Here is a 5,948-nt window from a genome sequence, read left to right on the forward strand (position 1 = left end):
CCAAAAAGCTACTCTGTTATAACGAGTGCTGCTCTTACCTAGCATACCAGCTTGCTGCAGGAGGCTAATGACAAGCAAAAGACATGAATAAGCATTTCTTCACCTTAGCTTTTAACTCAGTCACTTGGTTAAAGAAAGCGTATAAAATTTTACCTGGAGCAATGACTAAAGCTGAGCTCTGCATCTCAAGGTTTCTCCAAATCTTAACCCCACACATAGCGCACTCACAACCTCGTTTCTGATCCACCTGCAGTGTGATTTGAACTATGCACAGTCCTCTCAGACCCTGCAATCTCAGGCCACAGAGGAAAAGCAAGCCAGCCACATGGGAACATTAAAGATTATAGACACTGATTCTATAATCTCATGAAGACAGAAACACTTCTCGGCACCTCGCCAGCCACCCTCACAGCAAATAATGGTGCTACAGCCAAAAAATTCAAACAGAATTCACTATGCAAGTATTTAACCAAAACAGAATCTACATTAACTTTAGACAGATGTTATGACCCATGAACTGAGTCAAAACTATTTGCATGCAATACTAGTTTGCAATCAATAGGCGCCAATAGATCACGTGGACTTACAACCTTCAGTACGCATGGAGAACTCTCATTTCTGATGTTATACAAGGTTAAAGCAGATGTAATTAAAAAGAATTTCCAGGCTAAGACCTAGTCTAGAAAATAACAATTTACACCCCAAATCTCTTAGGTGTAACACAGAACACGTGATTTTTTTTTTTATTATTATTTTTTTTGCTGAGAGGGACAAAAGACTTCTATGCTTACCAAGACCTGAGCTGCAGGTTTTATGCTACAGTCAGACAAAGAAAAAGAACATGTTCCTAAATGTGTACAATCACATCACATCCCTTTTCCTCTATGTAATCTCTCTCCCTGTTACCTGCCTTCAATTATTTGTTCTCTAGAAGTAGACCATCTTAAGTATTTTCAATGAAAAACCCAAGACATCAGAATCTCTGAACTTTCAGACACACTTAAAAACAAAAAAAGCACTCTGGTTACATTGAAGTTTATTTATTTAGATCACATTCATCCTCCAGCAAGACTTATATTCATAAGTAAAGCTTTTAACTTCATTTCCTTATTTAATGCCCAACAAAAACTGTTTATTGCCCCATATACTTTTCTGCTATGAACATTATGTCTTTACTGCTACCATGAACTACAGACAATCTCTGTGGGTCTTGCTGCCAGAAAACACTATTTTGACATAGCCTTAGACCAGCCATATGTAATAGCACCACAAATCAATGATTCTTCTACACTACTGTATGTCAAACTCTTACTGTTTACTAATGTCCTGTTCTAACACTTTACCATAAGATCACTCCATTGTTAAATTACTTCCCAAGCACTTTGTGTGTCTTTAGCCAGAAATACCACTGTTGAAATCTGTTCTGCCATGAATATTGGTTTCTTTGATCAGACTGGTGAGACAGATCTCTTTGCCATTATGCTTCAGTGGCACCAGCTCCCAGTCCAACAGTTCTTCACCACCCTAAGCCATTGTTTCAAAAGCACAGGGAGATGAATAGACTTGCTTTCAGAAATCAGATCTAGGCAAGAATCCCTCAAGAATAAATACAATGGTGACACTGCAAGGGCTATAAGAGGGAAACATGAGCAAGTAAGACTAACCAAGCTCTTTGTTAACACTTGACTTCTGCATGTTATCAAATAAAAATTAGAGCCCACTACCACCTGAATATTTTTCTCCAAAATAAAAGAAGATAAAGAGAACTGGGGAGGACAAGGTGTTTGGAAAACACAAACGGCAAGTAAATGAAAAGGGGATAAACCTCAAAGTCCTGTTCCTTTTTCATATAATTTTACTCAATAAACAAACATAGACAACCACTTTTTCTCCCCCACACAAACACTTTATTTAAAAAAAAAAAAAAAAAAAAAAAACATTTTAGGTAGGTGTCTTCCAACCTGGTCAACTTTCTATCTGAGAACTTCAAATCCTGGCAACAGCCAAGTTCTCTCATCACTCCCTTCAGCACCCTACCTCACAAAGAGACAAACTAGAGAGCCACTTTTGGGACCTTGAAATGACAGTCCCTTCACAAGACTGGTCTTTGGAAGCATCTGTGTTTCCCATAAATAAGACCCCAGGGGCTAACTTTTCAACCAAGGATCTGAAAAAAAATGTCACACCAGAAGCCACAGAAAATACTCCTATAGCACAGGACTTGAGCAGATCATCAGATCATCATCAGCATCATCATGCCAGCTTTTTAGAGCATTCTATTCCCTGTTTGACAGTTGATAATATAAACATCAAAAACTTGCCACCTCACCATGTTCCCAGTTTAATTAGAGCACGTGTAAGGTGATACACATGACACGTGTAAGGCATGCACGTAGCAGTCATGCACAAAGCCATTCTCTGCTGCTTATAATTGACAACTTACCATTCCAGTGCTCAAATGTGTCACTCAGAGTAACTTCAGAAATTCTCCTGCAACTTATGTTGTCTAAAAAGAAAAGAAAACACAGGCAGGGTTAGGAAGAATCAAAAGTTGCTTGTCATAAGTAAAAACAGAAATTACTACCCATACCCCCCAGAGCATAGCAAGGTTCTCTATAAGTCTCCCATAGGCAATAACTAAGTAAAGCTTAACCCTGTAGAAATTAGCACAACACTTTGACACCACAAAGCCCATGGCACCACTTACAAGCCACTTCTTCATGCAGCTGTTCTGCCTTGGGCAAGTTCCCCTCACCCTGAGGCCGACACGGGGACAGGCTAGACATAAGGGTGGTTAAATGAACAGCATTCAGGGGCAAGGCCAAGTTCTGTAACACGCTGTGCATACATATTGAGCTGGATGTTTAAGTCTTAAAATCTTTCACCAACAACTCCAAGCCAATACTAAAATTGAATTAACTTTTTTGTTTTGTTTGTGCTTGTTCATTTTTAAAACATCACAGAATCACAGAATCATTAAAGTTGGAAAAGACCTCCAAGATCATCTGGTCTAACCATCCGCCTACCACCATTATCACCCACTAAACCATGTCCCCAAGTATCACGTCCAACCTTTCTGTCCAGGTTACTCAATCCTCCACTCAGAGCATCCTTCAAATTGCTTCAGTCTCTGAGGCAGCACAGCAGATGCTGTCAGGCTAACAGCCCATTACTGAGCGTGGCAATGAACCTCATCATCTCAGCACAGCTCTCAGCCTGCAGTCTCTGGATAGCTTCAGGATGCACAGCAGGAAACCTGCTTGCCTTTTCTGTCACTCTGGGACTGTGGTATGTGAATTTGTCCACTCTTGGGAACAGCAAGCAAAATCTGACAAAGTCACTGAGGACTTAGGTACTGTTCACAGTATAAATGATGAATCTTGTATTGATACTGCTTACTCTAATCAGCCATTCTTAAAGATTGTTCTGCATGCATAGAAGTCTGTCGCACTGCTGCTCCAAAAAGCACCTGAGCTCTTAACACATGCATTTTTACAGATCCCAGAAGAAAGCCTCGCGAGTTCTTCTACTTTTTTCATGCCAACTTTAAAAGACTGAATATCTAATGAAGACAGGGAAAGAAAAAGAAAGAAAGAAAAAAAAAAAAAAACACTATTGCCACAAAATAAGCCATACAAAAATTAATGTTTAATGCTGAAAAACACCTAAATAGCCTAATTAACCTACTTCAAAAATCCTTAACTATTCACCCAACTCCAGACAAACACTGGCTGCAACCAACCTAGTGTGCTGCTTCTTCCCTCCCATAGCAAACACTTTATTACACCCAACCAGCAATATCCTCAGCTGGCAATTAACATATACACTCTGAAATTATACTTGCTTACACTGATGACATGACCTAATTAGCACAGAAGCCACAGGCTAACATACTGTTGTCAACTGAGTTTGAACAGTTTAAGAAATTTATAGCTTCAGGCTTTCTGTTACCACACTTTCAGGGGTGGTCATGCTGACCAATTACTATTCCACTGAAAAAGCACCAGTCTTCAAAAGTAAATGCAAAGCCTGTATTAATAATCCCTGTCAGCTGGGACAGGGTTTAACCCTGTATTTCCTCCCATCTCCTAAAAAAACGCTCACAGATTTCAGGATAACTGTTGACAGCCCCTCCCCATCATTGCTTATGAGCAAAACAACAATCCATTGTTAAGGTTTTTTAAGGTTTTGGGATGCTGAGAACATTCTCCCCTGTACTCTTGCACTATTTCAAGAAGAAAGTGCAGGTCACCCACAGCTACCCCAGCCTCCTGGCCATATGCTGAAGGTGTTTGGGGTATTTCTTTTTAAGACTAACCAAGCAAGTAAGGGAACAATACACTTCAGATGGAGTTGATTATGACAGGCCTACCATTTCAGACCGAACATCTACCTAGACTCGTATCCTGACCAAGACAGCGACCAGCAATAGTTGCTCAAACAATTACAATAACAAAGAGGAAATGGAAAGCTTCTTCTAATGCACCCTCACATCTTTTGTTAATCCCTAGAGCTAAGGAATTCAAAGAAAAAAAGCTACCTAGGGCTGCTGGGAGCTCTTGCAGTGAATGCTTTCTAGTATGTTCCTGTTGCATAGAAAAGTCAGTTAAATGCGGTATCTTCTTTACCAGATTAGAGAAATACAGGGAAAACAAGAGTTTTCCCACAACTGCAGTAGGATAACTTTTCAGAACCAGGGTGAGACAGCATCTGGGATAAAAACCCCAAGCCTGGGACAGCAGCCCAAGCTGGGGACAACAGGCCACACAAGGTGCTGAATTTGGACAGCCACACAGGAAGCTGTATGGAGTCAAAGACTTCAATTTTCTTTCATAGATTGATCCATATGGAACATAAAGCTAAAATAAAGGGTTCTATGCTAAGATCAGGCTCACCACAGCCCACAGTCCACTTTTGGGACAGTCCAATGGACTCTACAATGCAGAAGAGTAAGAATTCATATTTGCACTGCCTTCCTCACTGCTTAGATTTAAAGCCTATTAATATTGACTGGCAGACATCTGAATTTTCCTTCCAAAGGCCCATAGATCAGACTGTGCTGGCCACATTCATTTTCTTGACCAGTGTTAGACACTTTTGTCACTCCTGAGTGGGACCACACACACCCTCAGCTCGCTGGCAGGGGACACGTGGCAGGAGTGGCTGTGCTGCCACTCCAAGGGACCTCAGGAACAGGCAGATGTGACTCTGACCTAGTTCAACAAAGGGAAACATCAAGCAGGCAACATGGCCACAACCTGAAATATGAAGACTTACACTTGAGGGGAACATTTTTGCCCCATGAGCTGGATCTCACACACACCTGACCCATCTGCCTTGCAGCACCCTGGCCTCAAGATGGAGAAAACTCTGGGGACAACCCAAGCCACCTGCTCCAGCCGGCCCTGCCCGTGCCACCTCCAGAAGTCCCATCTCACCTCAACAGCTCTGTGACTGCCCGTCCTGTGAAGGAGGGAGCTGTGGCAGCTGCAGGATTAACCTTGCAGTCCACAAGAACTCTGCCCCATGCGACTGTGCCCCTCTCTGAGGTGCAACTCCACAGCACGTTCCCTCTGTGCTGCAGAAATGCCTTATCACTCACACTGAAACATCTGTGTGAGGCTGGCAGGATTAAGCAGGTCGGCCATTTAATGCACCCACCTCACCACGCCCAGAGGCCCTTCCCCTCCCGCCTGTTGCCACACAATGGCTCGCCCCAGGCGCTGAGGTACTGTGAGGGGAGATGAGTAGCACAGATTGCCTGGGCAGCTCTCACCTGGCTAACTTTCAGTCCAAACTGATAATTAAGCAAACCTGGCTGGGAGCAAACAATTAAGTGACTGCAGAGGAAGGTTCCCCTCAGTAGAGAGCTGGCTTCCCTCAAAATCAGGTGTCTCCCAAAGGTTAAGGGAGGTAAAGTAACAAAAATAATACAATGCCCGTCACAC

The 5,948-nt window shown here is 42.3% G+C and overlaps 1 long non-coding RNA gene across 1 annotated transcript; it reads right to left on the minus strand.

Moving 5' to 3' along the window:
• Positions 1-1,021: 1,021 nt before the first annotated feature.
• LOC118173642 lies at positions 1,022-5,737 on the minus strand. The gene is made up of 4 exons (XR_004754324.1): positions 5,611-5,737; positions 5,439-5,487; positions 2,444-2,506; positions 1,022-1,630 (listed from the first exon to the last, which is right to left on the minus strand). It is a non-coding gene; the product is annotated as an uncharacterized LOC118173642 (long non-coding RNA).
• Between the last annotated feature and the right edge of the window lie 211 nt (positions 5,738-5,948).

Source organism: Oxyura jamaicensis, chromosome 13 (assembly GCF_011077185.1).
Source record: "Oxyura jamaicensis isolate SHBP4307 breed ruddy duck chromosome 13, BPBGC_Ojam_1.0, whole genome shotgun sequence".
In the NCBI taxonomy this organism is placed as follows: Eukaryota; Metazoa; Chordata; class Aves; order Anseriformes; family Anatidae; genus Oxyura; species Oxyura jamaicensis.